The sequence below is a fragment of the Taeniopygia guttata genome, chromosome 5, assembly GCF_048771995.1.
Source record: "Taeniopygia guttata chromosome 5, bTaeGut7.mat, whole genome shotgun sequence".
In the NCBI taxonomy this organism is placed as follows: Eukaryota; Metazoa; Chordata; class Aves; order Passeriformes; family Estrildidae; genus Taeniopygia; species Taeniopygia guttata.
The window spans coordinates 23,380,453-23,401,300 of record NC_133030.1 but is presented as its reverse complement, the minus strand read 5'-3'; the positions used below and the strand labels follow the sequence as shown (position 1 = coordinate 23,401,300).

General features: G+C 33.7%; 1 protein-coding gene across 7 annotated transcripts in view; it reads left to right on the top strand.

Moving 5' to 3' along the window:
* Positions 1-20,848, top strand: part of LRRC4C (leucine rich repeat containing 4C) — a 481,162-nt gene that overhangs the window by 357,895 nt on the left and 102,419 nt on the right. Inside the window, exon 4 of one of the 7 annotated variants that reach the window (XR_012056311.1) lies at positions 117-572. The exons of the other annotated variants lie outside the window; for them this stretch is intronic. The gene's annotated coding sequence lies outside the window, so the exon portion shown is untranslated. Of the gene's footprint in view, positions 1-116; positions 573-20,848 lie in introns of those variants that run through there. 7 annotated transcript variants of the gene reach the window in all.

Genomic DNA, 20,848 nt, shown 5'->3' with positions numbered 1-20,848 from the left:
TGAAACTGCACTACCTATATCTTCTTTCTCTTCTCCAAAGCAAAAGCTATAACAATAAGGTCAGTAGTAGATAGTCTTAAGTTTTGTTGATATGATAAACTCATATTTATTCCTAGAAAGAATAATAGTTGGGAACATTTTGTATGAAAATGATGATTCAGAGACCAGAATGGAAGTGTATCAGCAATCAATCCTTTCTAATAATTTTTCATCCCTCAGTATATCTGTCATGTAAGTGTTCATTTAATACTTGTGAATTTAATTTTTCTTTAATAGAAACTTGTTAATGGTTATTAAGTGCTTAGGAGACTAATTCTCATAATCATGAATTAATTAAATAAGTAGAAACCAGAAATCCATTGAAACCAATTAGTTTTAGGTCTGTGAGTGCTATTTACATTACAGAAAACAAAGTTTATGCTTCTAAATAATTTAGGCAATTGAATATTTTTATATGATTTCATTGCTAAAAAGCAGACACAAAATTTTCTGTTATCACTTAGTGAATATATGATAAATATTTATGGGTCATTTTTTTTTAATCACTTTATATGAATTAAACAACCATTCTACTCCGTACATTTTAGGTCCACCAGGCATAAACAATTGAGTAAATTCCTGTGTTTTAGTTGAAGATACTTCATCGTAAGAAGGCTCTGATTATATTGAGACCTCCAAGCCTCAAAAGCCTTACACATCTTTCCTAAAAAGGGCAAGATTAATGGTGAGTTCTGAGTTCTGTTTACGAGTATATTACAAAGGGAATATAATAAAGAAGAGTAAACTGCTAAAGAAGATCCTGGAATTGCCTGCACATAAATTCCTTCCAGTTTTAATACTGATCTGATTAGTAGTGTGTTTGCAGGAAGCTTGCATGTTGCTCTTGTGACCCTTATTCTTGGATTTCTTAGTGGCAAAGTTCCAGATCGCACCAAGATGAAACTGCATGAATGAACATCTGCTGCCCTCATAAACTTTGATCAGACATCCTCCCTGATGCCTCTGACTGCAAGCCTGAGTATGGCCTTGGAGATGTATTGTATGGGCAGATGGACAAATTAAAATTATTTACTTATTTAGCGCAGATACAGTATTAAATCTACATAAATCAGTCCAAAAAGTACATACTACAGATGCGGGGGAAGAAAACTGTGGCTTGATGTATAAAAATATTATATTGAGTTAGCTTATTTAAAAAAAAATCCTTAAGTGGGGAAATCTAAGAGTGGCAAATTTTAATACTAGTGTCCTAAAATAAGTAGTCTTATCTGCTATTTTTTGTTTAAATGGAGAGCATGTATTATGTTGGCAACTCTATATGCATCACAATACATAGTGAATATATATATGTACATATACACAGAGTCTGTGTGTGAATTGCAATGTATTGGCTACATGCAATGAGGGAGGAATTACAAAAAAACAACTGTGTATGTTTGTGTTTTGTACTTAAGGGCTTTTGCTTTTAGAAGGAAATCTGTTTTCCTCAGTCATAAATATAACAAGTATTGTTACAAAATTTTAAATCTTAACCAGAGTATTAGGATAACATAGAGCCCATTATGAAAAATGGAAATTAAAATACCTTATAAGTAATATTTTTAACGAATTCTTGATGCAAAAATTATATGGATGGGGATTAAATGCACAGAATTTCTTTAACAAGTTGCACATTATCTTCATCCAGTAGTAGGAATTACTATAACTTTAACCAAAATAATATTTCAGAAAAGCTTCTTCACAAGTAATGTGAAGGGGTGCGTTTTCCTAAGAACAAAAGATGAAATTTTGATCTTATTTTACGTCTTAGGTTTTAGAATTTGAGATCTATATAACAGATGGGCAGGGAGGATTGCCATTGATTTTTAAATTTAAATCCGTTTAATGTGAGATAGGATAAATATCAATGCATCCAATGTAGTATTTCCTATTTTTACTATGTAAAGATATTGTATTATCTGGAATGTTACAGTTGCAATATATTTAACAAAAAATATTATTGGCAGTATATATATATATATATAGCTTTGTGTATCTTCTTTCCAAGCTTCTAGTCTAGTAAGAAGAAAGGTGAGGGCAGGATGGCCCTCGATGAGAGGTTGCTGAAGGATCCGATTGGATCTGTATTGGGTATGACAGCATCTCAAATGAATAAATTCAGGTAGTCTAGGAATATGAACCTATTTGAAACTAATCCAGTTGTGATCTGCAAATGTAACAGATTTCATTGTCCAGCTTGTTATTAACAAAAGTGTGATTGGAACAAGACAAAATATAGCATACAGATATTCCAGGACTTAGTCCATGCTTCTCTAGCTAATTAATCAAATACTGTCTTTTGGAAAGCAAATAAATCAGCTCCTCAGAGAAATGTCTAATTTTCTGTTTCACAAAGTACTTGCCCTGACTAAAACTCCACATGAAACTGTCTAACTCGACAACAGTCACTCTGCTTAGAGAGAAAGTCTTTAATTCTTATGCAAAAAATCCTCCCACTCCAGAGTGGTTTATTGTGTCATTTCAGAAATCTGTCTCTAGTCTATGTATTTTAATGTCAATAGAATATGCTTCTGTTTTTTATCCCTAAATGTTTTGGCAAACATGAAAGTGATCAGTTGACCATCTGATAGTCTCAGTCGAGTTGCCTGTCAGACTTCTCAAGTTGCTGACTCCATCTGGTATGAAGTCAGGAAAACTGACTGAAAAGAAGTTCTGATATTATTTTTTGACTCTGTAACCTTTTCAGTGAGTTCAAGCCACGAATTCAAACCAGCCATAAGAAAGGCCAGGTAATTACTTTGTGATAAGAAGAGCAGCACTGAAGGATTTGCCTGGGGCTCAGAACACTGATTGTCAGATAAAACTCAGCAAAGTCCATGGCCCCAAAGGACTGCTGAGGCTGGACTGCTGTAGGCTAATATGCTTAGAGGAAAGGTCAGGCAGTTGTGGAAGCCTGAACAGCAGACTGTCTCTCAGCTCTGTGGCTGGCAGTGTTCAGGAGCTGAGTGGGGAGCACAAAGGGATTGATTTAAGTGAGTTAACTGATTCCTCTTTTCTTTAGGCCCACATTCCCCAGACATGTGAGCCGGTGTTTGTACTGGAGCTCTAATGTGAGCCTCCTGCATAATTGGAGTGGGACATTAATATTGGATATCTCAGGCCCTGGGTCTAAAAGTTTGCTCCCATCCTTATTTCATGCAGTTACATTATAAAGAGTGTTTAGAGCAGGAAGAAATTATTTTTTTTCTCTTCTACATGTCGGGTTATTTCTAGGAAAATAGTATTCTTGGTTACATCCTATTACATATTGGCCTCCCACCTGATATGAGTGGCTAATAGTTTCTATTGGCAACCACTGAAAAATCAGAGAAGCTTTTTAGCTTTGATTTATGAGAGAAGCCAGAATAATACTCGGGAAGAACATAGTAGAGGTTTCATTTTCAGTAATTTTCATCCCTGCCTCATTTCATCTGAGTGTAGTTAGGAAAACAGCCAGGTGACTTCGGCACAGCCACAGCCTTCAATAGTTGCATGCACAAGCAGTGATTACACATGAAAGGATGAAGGACTGCTGGGATTCCTCTTAAATTTGTAAATACAGTATCTTTCATTTACTTGAACATCCTGCTTTTAAGATTGTGTAAGAAGGATAGACTAATTAGTAACACTGCCAAAAGTAGGTTGTCTTTTAAAACATGTCTCTACCAAAAAACTTTCTTTATTACCAGTATTTGGTTTTGTGATTTTTTTGTTTGTTTGTTTGTGGGGTTTTTTGTTTGTTTGTTTGGGGTTTTTTTTATAATTCACTTTTTTTTTTTTTTTTTTAATTCACTTTAAACTACTGCAAGATGTAAACATTTTTCACCTGGGAACAAATTCGTCTTCTAAATAAAATTAGTCTATTGACTAGAATGCCTTCAGAGTCTGAAACTATATTTACCTTCTTAATCCTCTCAATCATACATTTAAATATGAATTGTGCAGCTAGCCATTACAGAAAAGTAGTTGGAGGATGTTTGTCTGATTTTCAGGGTAATTCTGCAAGATTCTCAGTAGGCTATTTGAAAATGGCAGTTGGTCAAGGTTTTCTATTATAACCTTATTTAATTCTGCTCCAATCATAAAAGCATTCTTCCTGAAAGAAAGAAATGAAAAGAAAAAGGGGTCTATGAACCACTATTTTCCCTTTCAACAGTCTCAGAATTTTCAACCATTTCTGCATCTTGCATTATTGTTCTTCTCTATGTCCTCTTTCTTTATCTGAATCATAGGAGATATTTTAAAATCTACTGGAGTAGAAAACTACAAACTAAAGAAAACTTCCTTCTCTACTGAAATAACTGAGTCAGAAGGAATCCCTGTCTCTGGCTTCCTTCCTGAAGTGTCTAAATAGAAGACACTTCTCAAAACAACTTGGAAATCATGAAGTTGAGATCTCCGCCTATTTTGATGTAAATCACTACACAGTCACCAGCAGGTAGTAATTTAGCTTCCAACCTGACTGGTGGTTATGAATGTACCCAGGAAAACACCTTCAAATGAGTTAACTAAATAAATGTTGATATTTCACATCTATTGTTCAGTCCCACTCTGGCTTTACTTCTTGATTAAGTTTTGAGGGGTGAAATGTTTCTGGTAAATTTTTGTTATTTCTTTGCCTTTAATTAAAGACTTAATTGTACCTTCTGTTGCCAGCTAAACTAATAACTTCAGTGTGAAAAATATGAAGACTCTTTAGTTCCTATGAAGTTTTTTGAGTGGAAATAAAGGTAGAATATGCATAAATCTTGTAAAGCTTCCACATATATATCAGGATTGCAGTTTTATTACTATCATCTCAACCTGGATCTCTGACAAAACACTACTTACTGGACCTACTGGAAAGATATTATTTGTATTCAATTTAGGAAAGAAATAGAAGTAATTATTTTTGTACAAAAATAATATGGGTTAATGACAATAATATTCAGCAAAAGATAATTTGTATTTCATTGGAATCTTATTATTTGTGTTTTAAATGCATACATGCATACATACATATACATTTATTTTCTCAGTATAAGACTGGAGCTTCACATAAATTTCAAACCTTTAGTCTCATTGCTTTGTCCTGACTCAGAAAACTTGCAATTCACTTGTTTGGGGAATCTGTAGATGATCTAAAATGCTTTTTCTTCTGGGTAAATAATATGAGGGCAAGCAGAATGGCACTGTTATGCTCCAGTGATTGAAGGTCTTTACTGTGTCAAAAAAATCCATTGATTTTGTTTGCTTCGGTATGGCCATGGATTTGCTTATATATCAGTAGGTGAAGTGACAAGATGAGTCTTTGAAATTGAAATAGCATGTTAGATAGGTTTTAGTTGCATGTTCATGGGAGATATTAGTGCCAGAGTAGAACATAAGACTGCTCCCTTCTCTTGTGAGGTACCATAGTGTATATAGTTGATAAAAACAAAACAAAACAAAACAAAACAAAACCCCACCAAAAACACATTTAGGAGGAAAAGGGTTTTGCATAAATATGAACATGGCCAGAAAAGCTCTCTCAAAACAACAGAACCATAACCAAAATAACTGAGGGCATGGTTTCACTTCTGTTGTCACCTCCAGGTTAGTGTATGCAGGTCATTAGCAGTTTTTTCTGATGTCTCTGTGCAGGTACTTGCAGGCTCTGGTGCTCATGCATACAGAGCAGAGGTTTTAAAAAGCACTCTGGTGCTTTGAAATGACTTCTCGGAATGAGTGTCTGTGACAGTGCTAAATGTTTCCTAGCAGGGGAGTGCCATAGGCACTTTTAATAGAATTTAGAAGCTGATAGAAAGAGGCAAACTGTATGCTGAAATCCTGCTGTCTATCTGCAGCACAAGTCTAGCAGACAGGAACAGCAAAACCTTCTGACATTCAGTAAACCCTTTAAGAGGTCTCCAGAGGGATTGCTTCTAGGAGTTGAACCATAACCTTTTTCTCTGAGCATCACAGTCTGTGTCTCACTGCAAAAATGCTGGCCAGTGCTTTAACTTGATGTTGCCTATGACATTGGCATCTTTTCCTTGAGAGGTAAGAGAAACATGCTAATCTATTTCATTTAGACAGTAGACTGCTGTCTTCTGGCTGGGATAGATGGAGTGTTTCCTCCCACTGGCTTAATAGTAGAGGGTTTTCTATACTGTTGTCACTACAGCAGTATAATATACCCTCATCTGTGAAACCATAATTGCTGGCCTGTCAGTCCCTAATGTAACTTGCTCAGGAAAAAAGTATTTGTGGTGTTGTGATTCTGAGAGGAAAAGTGAGTACTGTCCTATTAGATGCAGGTAACTTCTAAGAAAATAATAGAATAGCATATAGATCTTTGTCTGCAAGTAGCTTTCAGCTCCCTGAAATTTTGTTAAAGATATTGGGAGTATTCCAGGAATAATTTTTCTGGATATATTTTTAATTAAATTCTGTACTGCTGAACTGAGATTAAGAAACAGTATTTGTCAAATGCTATGGGTGAGATTTTTCAAATACAAACTTTTCAGATTTTGAAAATATGGCTGGCCTTGTTTTGCTGAAATTTTCTGCTCCTGAAAATGAAGAAGGATGTATTTTTCCAGGCTGTGATGCTGGGAACAAAATTATGTATTTTAGTGAAGGAAATCACAACATTATTCATTTCACTTATCCAGAGCAAAGATGTATCCAGAAAGTTACTTTGCAATGAAAGCAAAAATAGTTTTATAATATCTGCAAAGTGAATGTAGCAGTGTCTGACAAATAATTTCTCTGTTCATGTTATACAGCCACTGACCCTGGAAATCTGGGCGGATCTGTCCACCTGAGGCATTACTATTCATTAGAATATAATATTAATTATAATTCATAAAATATAATATTTTACATTAAATTTTATATTTGAAAAGAAATAATTATTGACACCAGTAACAATTTGGGCCATCTTTATGGTACTGCTTGAATCAAGGCAGTCTATGAGACTAGATTATTCAACTTCCTATATACTTAGAATACTTTTCAGTAAAATTGAAAAGCTTTGTTATTGGCCCATCTAGAGAATTCTTAGGATATAGGAACAAGAAATAACAACTCTTCCTAAATACAGAAGTCTACTTTCTTGTCTACTCTGGTGTAATTTGGAATAACTGAAAGTGGAACAGCTGGATATCAACTCATATAGTCTAAATGTCCATGTACCAGTTGGTATTTACTTCTGCTTTAAGCCACACTCAGCTAAAAGTTTTTACCTATACATTCTGCTGTTTTGATTGTAAAGATTGGGAACATTTGCAGTCTCTTCTGTTCACTTCATAGTCGGTAACTTTATCAGTTCTACGTATGCCAAATACTGTTCTGCAGCATCTGGCTGTTAAGCTGTTTAGTCTCCCTGAGAGAATCCTGGTTTAAACCCATGACTAAGAATCATAAAAATATATGTCCAAGACAGATGCTTTTGAACTTGTCTAACATTTGAGATGTGTATAATAAAGTCAGTCTACTTCTTAGAACTCTTCAAGTCATTTAGGCTCTCCTGGCCCAAGGAGAGTTTGAAGGCATCACTTATCTCTGTGTTGCATCTTGAGATATTCAAGACACAAGATTTATGGCATAATTTTTTTTTTTTCCACATTTGAGTCTTGCTGCTTCAAGGCTTGTAGTTGTGAAAACCAAAACTATGCATGTGTCTTGAAACAGCAATGTCAAAAGTTAACAGCAGTACTGAAAGCCTGGTATATATACATGTACTTGGCTAAATACACTGAATAGATTTCCAATAAGAAACAATATGAATTTTGGAAAAAAAAACCCAAAACAGGTATTATCCATTCTTACTGTTACCTTTCTAATGATGGTTCCCAGAAAAAAAAAACATTCAAAACATTAAAGCAGGAACCTTGTTTCTAAACTGAAATATTTCTCTTTGCCATTTAGAAAAATTTTATTTTTCTTAACTGTGTCACAAAGGGGCTTCTACCTTTTGGAAAACAGCATAACTGTTTGTTTGGGAATAACAGGAAAATGTATCCATTCTATGCTTAAAACAACTTTAGAACTTAATTGGTGGGTAAATGAATGCTTTTTCAAATATGTAAAATGTGGGTTTGCTTAAAACCTATTTGAAATATGCATGGATTTAGATTAAATTACACAAAGCTGTATGATTCCAGTATATTCTTTTGCTTATATACTAAAGATTTGAGTCCTGTGGTACTTCTGTACCCACCTAATATAGATAAGGTACACATAATTACATTCCTTGAAGATGTAAAAAAGGAAAAATGCTAAAAAATGTGAACATTACCAATATTTTATTGGAACGAACCAATATACTATATCTTATTTTTCTTATAAAGAATGTTGGAGTAAAAAAAACATTGGGGTAACCTAATACAGGTTTTTGGTGGAATATGACTGTCCAAAATGGAAAACTCACTGTACAATGAAGCTTAATACCTTTTCTTGTAGAAGATAATAAAATTTAAAAAGCATCTTTTTGTTAGTAAGCACTTCTATTAGTGGGACATGCATCAAGCAGGCACTCCAAAGATAACCTGTTTATTATTGCAAAAATATCCTCTCATTACAACATTACAAAATATCCATGACTTTAAACATTATTTGATTGTTGTATCGTTCCATTTCATGGTAGAGGAATGTACACAATGCAGAAGAAGTTTCTATGGTACAAAAAATTTTAAATAGAAGCTTCACCTGGGAACTGGTCACATCAGTATGTATTATATAAGAGTTGAACAATAATCAACAGTTGTTATTTTTGTGTGAACATTATTCTTCCATTTATTTAAACAGAGAACATTTTTTCCTATCTCAGTTTATGATGTTAGGCATTCAGTTGTTTGTCTTCATCCTGTCATTGCTGCTTAACGCGTCCATTCCACATTACCATTCTATCCTCTTAATAAGAGCAAAGAATAAAGGTGAAGGGAAAAAATGAACAAGGAACTTTGACTGTTTTATATGACAGCTTTTTTGGTGGGCTATTTGAGGTTTTTTGGTTTTTAAAATTGTGTGTTCTGCCAATAGATTTAGAGAAAACAAGCCTTTTCCATACTCTTGTTAAATAACAGGGAGATGTATATTTTTGTGTTGCAGTCACCAGCATTTGAAAGGAAATCACCTCAAAATAATTTTAAAATTGGTTGGTTTTTATCCTGTTTATTGGATATGCTGTAAGCATTTTCAATACACTGAATGCCAGCTAAAGTCAAAGCAGTTTGTCTTTTTTCTCATTTTATGTATATCTGTGACTTTTTTCTTAGTTGTTTTATTCTTTATAATCAGCCATAGTAGATGTTGCAGATTTGTGCTGGGGGTTTCAGTACAAGTCTTACGAGGCTCATGCTAATGCTGTCTAGACTGTTTCTATTTAAATTGTGAGAATGTGACCTACTTTCATCTCTGTCACTGCATCTGTGGATTCTCCTATTCATGTCACATTAATTCGTCCAGGTTTAATGATTGTCTTGCCTCATTAGCTGGGCTTACAGGACACATATGGGAGACCTCAGCCAGGCCAAAACTCATTTCTCAGTCATGCCAAGAATGTGTCACTATGTTTATCATGTCCTTTGTGACCCGGTGATCCCAAATAAATATGCCTAGTAGTTATTATTAATGGTTGCTGAGATAGATTTCACAAAGTTTAACAAAATCTTGTTCACTCTTATGCATGCAGATGCAGCAACAAGAATTGAGCTTTAATGCTGAGTCATTTTTTGAATACTGAATAGAAAAAATACCTTTAGCTTTTCATCTGTAACTTGATGCTACATTTCATTACAGCTTGTGCCAGAATTTTATGCCTTTTTTTTTGCCTCTGTAAATGTAGAAATTTCTTGAATCTCTTCTGCTATTTGCTGTTTTTCCTGCTATCCATCAGCTAATTAGTAAAATACAAAGCATGTCAACATAACTCACTAAAGAAACTTTACTGGACATATGATGTTTCGGGTAGCTGTTCATGAAGGTGACTGTATCTGTCAATTCAGTATTTAGATCCTCTGGAATATTTCAGCAATTTCATAGTGAAATTGCCTCAGACATTTCTTAAAACAATGAAGTTTCAGATCTATTATTTTCATAATTTTCATAATGTTTTAACTTTCATAATGTTTTAAATATTAAGCTCTCCATGGTACGGAACATAATATTTCTTAATTAAAGAAGAAAACAAAAATGTCTCAAGTTATCCTGTTAATAGATTAAGTTAAAATAATAAAATTTCATTAACAAGTTACTTGACTTTTCTGCTCCCCAAACTTATCACTGCTTATTTTGTCTAATTAGGGATGGTTTTCAAGGGTTGAAGAGTGAAATTATTGCATGTTAAGGTGCTAAATGTGGCTTCCTAACTTAGTTGTTGAAATGTTGCAGGCTGTGGGGAGTTGAAATACAATACTTCTGATAAACAGCAGTGTATGTTCAAGATCAGAAAACTGTCTTGTGAGTTAGGTGATTAGGACCTGACTGATGTAGAGCTTCAGAAAGATGATTCTGAAAGACCTGAACATCCCATGCCTAATGAGATGTTCTAAGTGGGGTCAGTAATATCAGACTATAATTAGTTGATATACATATCACTAGGATATAGGAATTATTCTACATATAGCTTGCTGCTAACTCATCTATAGGAGGTCTGCTTTACCTTAGCAGATGAAGTAGTCACTGTGCAAAGCTTCACACAAGAGCCATAGACTATTTCAAATTCTCAGGTAAAAGTTAAGTGGTTTCTAAGTGGTTGCTAGGTGTCTAGTAGGTTTCTACACCACTGTATTTTGTACTGTATATATCCCTATGAATTAGCGTCTTTGACAGTAGGAGTAGTGTGTGGTTACTGAAATACAAACTGTGTTCAGCATACAGCTGTCTTCACTACATGGCAGACAGTTGTCTTCATTACTGTGGTGTTCAAATTAAAGAAAAAGCAGATCATCCTAAAACTAGAGAATTAGCAAATTCTCATGCAAATTTTTTCAGAACTTCAGAATCTAAGTGCCTTTCACGGAGATAATTAATTATCCTCCTAAGGATCATGGGGGGTTGTTTGGTTTGGTTTTTTTTTGGTTGTTTTGACTTTTATGTTTGGAGTTTTTTGTTTGGCTTTTTTTGGAGAGGGTGGATGGGTTTATTGGTGTTTGGGGATTTTTTGATGTGGAAATGCAGCTAATGTGAATATTTTCCCTATAAATCCTTCTCAATATGAAACAGAGCTGCTATGAACATAAGTGTCTCTTTGTGTTTGGACTAGATTTTCCAAAAATGAGTGTACATTTGCAATTAAGTGTGACTCAGTATGAAAACTCTGCAGTGAATTAGTTTAATTGTATATGAAATGCAAGAAAATGTAAAATTTAGAATAAGGTTACTAATAGCAGAAGAAAAGCTTTCCTTCATAGTTAAAAAGCCTCTGTCATGTTAACGTCTTTGCATTAACTGAAGAAACAGGAATCCTTAAAGAATTTATTTACAGTTGAAAGTCCATCAACAGGAGAAGGGACTGAACTTGAACAAGGCTAAATGATGCAAGGAGTTCAAGAAATCTGGGATTTAGTAGGACACTGAGGGATTTCCAAGTGCAAACCTTGGATGCAAAACTGTGGGGTACTTTTGAATACCAGAGCTCTCAAGACCCTGTTTGACCTTTGATTTATGAGTTGCCATTTATAGAGTTTTAACTACTGGTTGGAAATATTATTCCAAAGGTCATTGAGATGAACTCAATTATTTTTCAATTAATTTATTGATTAAAATTGTAGGTACCAAAAATTTCTGTTTAAAACCTAGTGTATTTGAGAATTGCATAGAACATAAGATATTTAGAATTCTTTTCCTCATGTACTTTTTTTTGGGAAGTACTCCTTGCTTCCTTCTTCTGTCAAGCAGGCAGCAAGTGCACACATCAGAATATTTTTGTAACTTCCCAGAAAAGCCTAGAATGGTTAAGTTTACAAGAACACTTGTTTTCATTAATTCATTTTTAAAAGAAATCTACAAAAGAGAAAACAGACCTCAGTCCTGTATAAGTAGAGATGTGGCCTCCCTCACCAAAAATATCAAAGTGTCAGTGTGACACATAATTTTTCTATATATGCCTATTCAGATGGTATGGCCTACATATTACACACAGATTTTTGAATTGTTTTATGATCAGTGATGATGTGATGAGTTGAGTAACAGAATTTTTATTTTTCACTTTCTCTCCAGAGACTCATTAAAATTCAGTTACACAGAGTATGTGGTCTTCATACTATTTAAGATTAAATAAGTCATGTATTGTAAGTGCTGAAAAAGCACTGTAGGATGATACTCAGCACTAATGCTCTTATTAAGCCCAGCAATATACTTAAAGATATTTTCAGAGGGTAGTTTTTCTCTCCTAATAAAACCCACACAGGCATTTTCATGGGAATGACAGAGACATCGTTGTATGCAATGGTTGTTTGTATCTTGTCATGCATCAACTTTGTCTCATTTCAAATGTCGAAGGAACAGTTGAAAATCATCTCTCTGAGTCACATACTGTGACATTTTTCCATCTTCATTTTTTACTGTAATATTTATTGGGTTTTTTTTCTCTGTGTCCTAAATTGCTGATCTAAATTACAAATATCTAGAAATATGGGTATCTGAAATGGATTGTTCAGATTATGTGAATTTAAGCAAGTGTGATTAAAGTGGTATGTGGTCTTTCATCCTTCTAAGACACAGTACTGTGTTTAATACAGAAGTTTCAGATGGAAAAATGAATGGAAATCAGACAAAGAAAAACTGGATAAAAAATCATAATGTTAAGTACGGACAAAACCATCTGAATAACAAAATAATAGCTGTGTCACTAGAGTGATTTGGGAGTCACTTAACACTGAATCTCACAAAACAATGAAGAGTATGATATAGAAAATAACCCATAAATACTTTATGATATGGACAAAACACTTATAAACTGATTAACATCTTCACAAGTAGTTTTTAAATGTGTACATGGCAATCTTGGCAAAACAATTTTCTATGAAGAAGTTAGTTCCTAAGGGCATATTGTATATCTTTTAATAATTAGATTTTGAACTCATTTAAAGAGTTTGCATTTTAACCTTTGAGTTTGTGTAAAACTTCTTAATTTTGAAAGACAAAAATTATGAATGCATGTATGTGTATGATCTTCCAGCTAATCCTTTTAAATTCAAAATCAAAAAGAAAAAGTATAATGGTGTCAAAATAAATTTAAATTTTCTCTCATTTTATTTCTATTAAAACCAATTCTGAAAAAATAATTTCAGAAGAAAAGGCACATTGCTTGATTGGTATGCAGTGTTTTTCCTTTGGATTTATGAGGATTTTAATGGAATTTGAAATTCAGCTTCAAAAAGGAGCTATTATATATCTTGGCAATGAGAAGAAAGAAAGTCTAGAAAAACTGGAATTTCAGAAAGAACTGAAATGAGTGACATTGAAAGGAAGAGAAGAATGAGGTATGGAAGTGGGGAAACAATAAAAGTTTTCAGCACATGTAAAGTTGTTGCAAACAAGGCCAATGCCTGCTGAATATGGGCAGGATATGTTGGTTTCTGTAGGGTATGGTTTTATACTATACCAGATTTTTCCATGTTGTTATTGCTGTTATTCTAATATAGACACTGAAATATTGGACCATAAGGTAGAAGAACTATTGGACCATAAGGTAGTAGAACTATTGGACCATAAGGTAGTAGAATATCTATTACTAAATTCTTCCTGAGATATGTAGAGTGCTTATCAAAGAGGATGACAGGATACCTTTTGAGAGAATGTAGAATACTAAAAACATTGCCTGCTTGAAGGAACTGATTTTCTAAACATAAAATAGGATAGATGGCTTCTAGATTCAAGGTAAAGTTTATTTTAACATTCAAACCTCATAAAATTACTTTATTTATAAATTATATTGTTTCTTTTGTATTGGTATTCAAAGTAAAAACCTGTTCTTTGTTTTGAAATGGCAAACAGACTAGTTGGTGCTACTGCTCTCACTTGAAAATATTCATAATATAGTTCTACTATTTATAGCCTCTCATCAGACCTTCAGAATACAAAACAGTAGTGATTTTCCCAGAGATTGCAGAAATGAGTTGTTTTCCTCAAACAGAAAATATAATAAAATAAATTAATTTAACTGGTGGCTTAAAATTTTGACAGTGACTTTCAAGAGGCAAACATACTGTTTATGGATATGTGGGAGTCAATCCATGAGAAGTAACTACAAGAATACCACAAAATCACACTGAGCTAAATATTCTGAAATTTTTGCTAAGGGAAATTAATCGATTTTTCTCCCTGCTACTTTCTTCATACACACAATTCAATCATGGCAAGTCCAACAAGTAGATGTGTGAAAATCAAAGGTTTTACTCCAATTCTAGTGGCAAGGTGGTTATTTGTGGCAAATTCAAGTGACATTAGAATTTCTTCATTTTGTCTTGTACTTTTCTAGTAGCTTGAGAATTATTCAAGGTTTAATTGATTTGCATGTATGAGGATTTAAAATAAGCCTGAAAAATGCAGGCATAAAATATGTGGGTTTTAATTTAAGGTCATACAAATACAAATGTTTGGAAAAGTCTGTGTGCAACCACTTTTTCCTGTGAAGTGACATAGCAACAGATTTAAGTATCAGAGTGGTTACTGAAGGCATGGAGAAAATCAGGAGTTGACTCATGTATTGCTGAATTTATCTGGAATGGGGAACATACAAGTTCGTTTATTTCTCTTTGGTGATTTGAACATTTTGGAACTGGAATCACAATCAAGGTTACTGTGCATTTGAAGAAATTGTGGTTACATATTCTTAAAGCTAGTCATTTCTTCCCCCCACTCCTCCAGTTTTCTTCTGTTGCTGTAAATTAAGCTACATTTTTGCTTTAACTCTTACAGGTGCCAGGAATGATTTATAATAATAAGTGTGCAAGTCTTGTTTTTTTTCTATCAGCTGTGTTCTGGGGGAAATACAGGACTGTCTTTTACAGTTATAATTTTGATTTTTGAGGAATAACCAATAGAAATCACTCTTGATTTTCTTTAAGACTTCGTATTAATTTTTTTATTATTACTAACAGATATTTTAAGAGTTGTTGACAACGCATCATAACTCTTTAAATAACCTATTTAGTATAATTCATAAGCAATCCAGTAGACATAGGCCAAAACATTTCTCTGCAGTCTCCCAGGTAGTCTTTCACAAGTTTGCTCTCATCTCTTATATACATGAAGAGAGGTATCCATAGCCAAAAGTGCATTCTGCTACATCGGTCTCACCTTTATCAAAATCTGTTCAGGGTAAATTCCTTGATGAAACTGCGTTACATAAATCTCTTTTACAATACACAGTTGTTGTCAACCAGTAATGAGATAATAAGGAAACAATTTCATCTCCTTTTGCTCTAGTATTTTAATCAGTTGGTTTTGTTTCAGAGGCCTTGATGCTTTGATAGTGCTGGCAAGCAGCAGAAGAAGAGTGGCAGTGAGACACCTCCATTGCTTGTCTGAACTTTGGCATAAGAATGACAGCTGTCGGGAAAAAACTTGACTTATATGCTGATCCCTAGTTGATTTTTCATGTATTCTGATAATTTAGTTTTCTCTATGCTCATATAATACCTGTTAAATTTTATCAGTATCTCCAACTTATTTTCTCTAGGTTAATATTTACAGCTATATTTGCACACAAAATTATTTTTACTCTGCTTGGATGGGGCAGACAAAATAAGTGTATGTATACACACATATGTATATATTATAAAACAAGAATAGCTGACAGTCATTTTATATAGGTGGACAAGTAATATAGAATCATAGAATATTCTGAGTTGGAAGGGACCCACAGGGGTCACTGAAGTCCAACCTTTGGCCCTGCAATTCAACTTTTCTTATGAAGGTAATTCTAACAAAATCATTGTGCATACTTGCTTGAGCAGGTCCAGTAGGCTGGTAATCATTAGAAATATCTGAGAATAAATCCTTGGTACACATTTGGTCTCTCATTTCAATGGACATGCACCATGTTTGACCACAAACTATCTTATGTGTTCACAGTTTTTTCAAGTATCATTTAAAAGCAAGATCTTTTTATAATCTCAGTAAATCTCTTTCTTAGTATATTCATATCCTAAAATCACCTATGACTAAATCTTGTATTTTACATAATTTTATTTCTATTAAATATTTTACTTTAAGCTTACATATCAGTGTATTAGAAAAACCTTTATATACTTTTTATCAAGATTTTAAAAACTTGCTGCATTTTATCTTTCATGAAATGTCATTTTAGTCTGACTTCTAATAATTCATAAATATATGCCATATCCAATAATAGTATGCATTTATATAGGCTAAAGTAAGCCATTTTCATCTGTAATGATCCACTGTAATTTGAAATGGAAAATACAGCTGCTTCTGATACAATTGGGTGAAAGTTATAATACTGTACCAGTTATATTTTGTGTATTTGAAAGACTGGGATTTGAGATTAACATTTTTATGTTGGATAATTCCTTCTAACTTTATTTTCAATAGTGAATATGTCCAGGACACCAAAGTATCACAAGGAACAGCAGGATATCAATAAAACTTAGAGAATCAAACCAGATGTCCCACAATTCCCTGATAACAATTTTGTATAAAGATCATAACTTCTTTAGCTGATAAACTTGTTGAAGTACTGGAGATACAAGTGCTCTCTCTTCATTCTTGATTCCTTGATCCCACTGTTCGGGTTTTAAGGTTGCCTTTTCAATATTTTACATTTGAAAGTATAATATTTTGTTCCTTGTGAAACATTTCTAGTGCCCAGATTAGTAGAGTGCGTGCTACTTATTCCTCTGAGATCATGCAGTAGGCAGCCAGTCAATAGACATTGGTTACCAGCATTTCAATGGTGAATTCAGCTCCCAGGACAGCACAGGCAACATTCCTCAGCAATTCCTCTCTCCCTGTAGTTTCCATTTCTTATATTAATAATAGGGGAAAAAGCCCTAGAACTCTGGGATGGTTAAAAAGCAGGTAAGATATGCCAGAGAGATTGTGTGTTCTTATAGGTATTGTATGTCTCTGCTGGATGCGCCTTGAGATATTTGCTCTAATCAAGTTTATTTTAAGGAGAACACTGGACTCGATGACCCCTGCCCTGCCAAAGTTATGACTCTGTAATTTAATTTTTCCCTTGTAAATATTAATGAAAAAAAAAAAAATCAACAAAAACAACAAAACAAACCAAAAGAGAATACCAACAAAACCCAAACCAAGAATGTTCTAGGAAGAGCATCACATTCTGCAACAGTATATTTCGTCTCTTCTTTATTTGTCTTTAACTTCCTTGGTTGTTCAATAAAAAGTGTAAAGATGAGGCAGTTTTTATAAAAAATTTGACAGAAACTGTCAGATAAAAATTCTGAACCTTATGAAAAATTAATTATACATGGTGCAGTGCTTATTGAAAGAAATTGACTTTTTAATGAAGATATGAAACATAAATCCTTTCTAGTTTTCATTTTTATATTCATCCTGATCTTCCCATATCATCTTTGGCCTCAGCCATGTTATTCTAAATTGCTTGCTTACTGTTCTCAAATTGTTCAGTGAGTTAGGAAATGGTCACACAATAAGGAACATGTTTTGTACTGCTTAGACCATTAAACTCCTGATCAAGTTAGAAAGTTTTGTTCAGGTCCTTTGACATCATTGTCTTAGGAATAATGCTAAAAAGTGATGGTGACATGATGGTGACATTATTGTCTTTTACCTACTAAAATTTTGAAAGAAATTTAACACAAATCCCAATTCTTGCTCTTTATGTAAAAGTTCTGTGTGGTACTGCTGCAAAACACCTACCAGAAGTTTTGAGGCTGGGGTCTGTGAGATGATGCCTATACATTAATTGTAGACACACTCTGATGAAAAGACCTGCGGCGATACAATTTAATGTATGGGTGTTTTGTTAATTTAAAGGTAATATATTTACAAGGTTTTATAGATAGGTAAATACTATAATATTATTAAAAATTAATATTCTTGATAGAGGAGCATGATAATTTGTTCCTCTTAGTAGTTTCCTAGGAAATACTCTGCGCCGCAGTCATTACTGCTCAAATTCATGATCTAACAAGGAAAATTGCTGTGTGATTTTTATCATATTATCAAATGTATTCTATAATAAATATCATGAGTGAAGTATAAATTAGATTTGGAAGTGCTGATGTTAGCTGCCTGAAAGTCTCACACAGGGTTGGTTGTCATATCACTACAGTAATGTTTTCTGATCTGGTAAGTCTGAGGATTCTCTGAATTTCTGCTAAAGTCTGACTTTAAACTCAAGCAAAATCAAAGTCCCTAAACAGAGACTGCTACTGTATGTGGGGAAAGAAAACAGAAAGAAGCAGAAAAATTGAGGAAGTTATATTGCAATCATTTTAAAGATGGGTCTGGAAAATAAACTTGCAGATTATGATTTCATTGTCTTCAAATACTCAAGGGAGCAATTTTTTGTCAGAAAAAAAACATAGATTTTACTTTATAAAAGCTAATTATCAAATACATAAAAATTGAGTTTGATTTTTTCTATCTATAACTTGATCATTTGATATTCAAGAAATTCAAGCTGCCTTTGTCTATTTGAATCATTTGATTTTTGTATTTGTATTTGTGTATTTGAAACTGATGCTTATATCTGATTTCCTCACTTTGCTGACTTTTTGTTTTCATTTTTCCTGGGTGATTGTAGGCTTTTCTACTCATGCTTTCTCTAACCCTGCAGATTCTACCTTCTCTTGATAAACCTTTTTTACTCAGTGCAAAGCACTGTGCTGACATTTGTGCCCATGCAACTGTTTGAGCATTTGACCTGTTCTTTGTTCAGATCACTTTCTCCAAGACTGATATATCTCATTGGATATTTAGTGACTACTTTACATACATAATTCTGACTCCACATCAGGAAGCTCTTTTAGATATGTCTCCATTTGTAATGGATGAATTTTGTTGTTTGTTAGTAACCAGCTGATGATCCCCTTGCTTGTGTTGCCAGATCCATTTCACTAAGAGCAGCAAACTTGTGCCTGGATTGTTACAGAGGTATTTTCCCTAAATGACCTGTACTTCTGCAGCCCCTCTCAGTGCTGTTCAGCACTGATAACATGCATGCTGTCTGCTGAGCATTATGACAGTCTGAGTGACATGCCATGCAATGAATAATAATGTGTCATAGCTGCAAGTAGTTAGAGCTTCCCTCACTTCTAGCACCTCGCCTAATGTGCCTCTCCCACACACTTTTGTGACAAAGGGCTGAGATATATTTATATACCGGCTCTCATTTAACCAAAGCAGAAATTCTTGTCATTCTAGAGCTTAACGTATAAGGTCTTCATCAGCATGGTTGCCCTATAAATATCCCACTTAAATACCTTAGAGGATCAAATCCCAAGGATGGGCATGGATATAATACAGAACTAGCCCAAAGAAAACATCAATCAGTTTGCTAAAGTGGGACTGTATAAAATGCAGGTATTTGAAGTTATTTGCAGCAAGGTGCAGAAGAGGTATGTCAAATGTTTCCCCTGTCTTAGTATTAGCATATTCTGGAAATAAATTCCCATCTGTGAATAATTTGCCTAATGCATAGTCTCTCTGCATAGAACTGCCCCAGTAATTATGACAAGCTGCAGCTTGTTTTGAGTTTTTAGGGTTTTTTTAACTGACCAGCAGGCTTAATGACTGACTCATATCTTGCCATGCACTGCCTCCCACCTAATACCATAGTGACAAGCTGCTCGTTTTCTTCTGCTCAAAAGAAATAAGGAATAGAAATTAAGTCTTTCCAAAAATGGGATAGTCATCAATATTGGTATGATTAAACTGACCTGGATGATGCTGACTCCCTGTAAGATATACTCCTTACCCCTTAAAGGTTACATATGGACCTTAAGCATTTAGCATCTACTAATTTCTGTTACATTAGCAAACAAAAAATAGTATTATTTTCTGGAAGGATTCTAAAGATGAAGACATATGGGAGTTAGCTGATTAATGAATGTAGACAAAATCTGTAAATCACAGAATTTTCTAAATCCACATGTTTAAGCACCTTTTAAAATCTCCCAAAGATTTTGTTTTTAGAATAAAGTCAGGTTTTGTGATGCTCTGATATTGCTCAGAAAATTTTAATTTGAAGAATTTCAGTAAGTGCAAGTTCTTCAGTGAACAATAAGAATTTCTGATCTTATTAACAGGAACAATGCCAATGCTGCTCTGCCTACAAACAGGAAATCCTGAACTATTGAGTTCAGTCTGCATCAATCTCTCTTAAAGTATACAGTTTTTAATATCTAAAATCTAGTTTCTTTTTAAATCTGTATCTAAATTTTGTCGATTATTTGTCACACATTTTTGAATGTTCTTTTATATAAATATGTATTCCTTAAATCTTTCTGACCATAAAACCTCCATGTCAATTACATTTAAACATTAAAGCATTCCAACATTAACACTTGCCATTATAAACTTCTATGTACAGAGGTTATGTATCTTAAAAAAAAGGCAAAAACAAACCAATTTTTTGATTCTTCTATCTGCAGTAGTCATGCAGGAAATTTCCATACAATTCTGTGATTTTCAATAGCTATATGAACTCTTGAAAGAATACTAAGGGAAAATAATTCTGTAAAAAAGATCACTTTGGAACCACATATTTATTACTTATTTAAATATCAATAACTAACAAGTGATAGATTTCTATTTTGTTTGTATTTATTTTCCTAAAAAAACTGAGGGCGGGAGCATTAAATAAAAAAAACAAACTGACTTG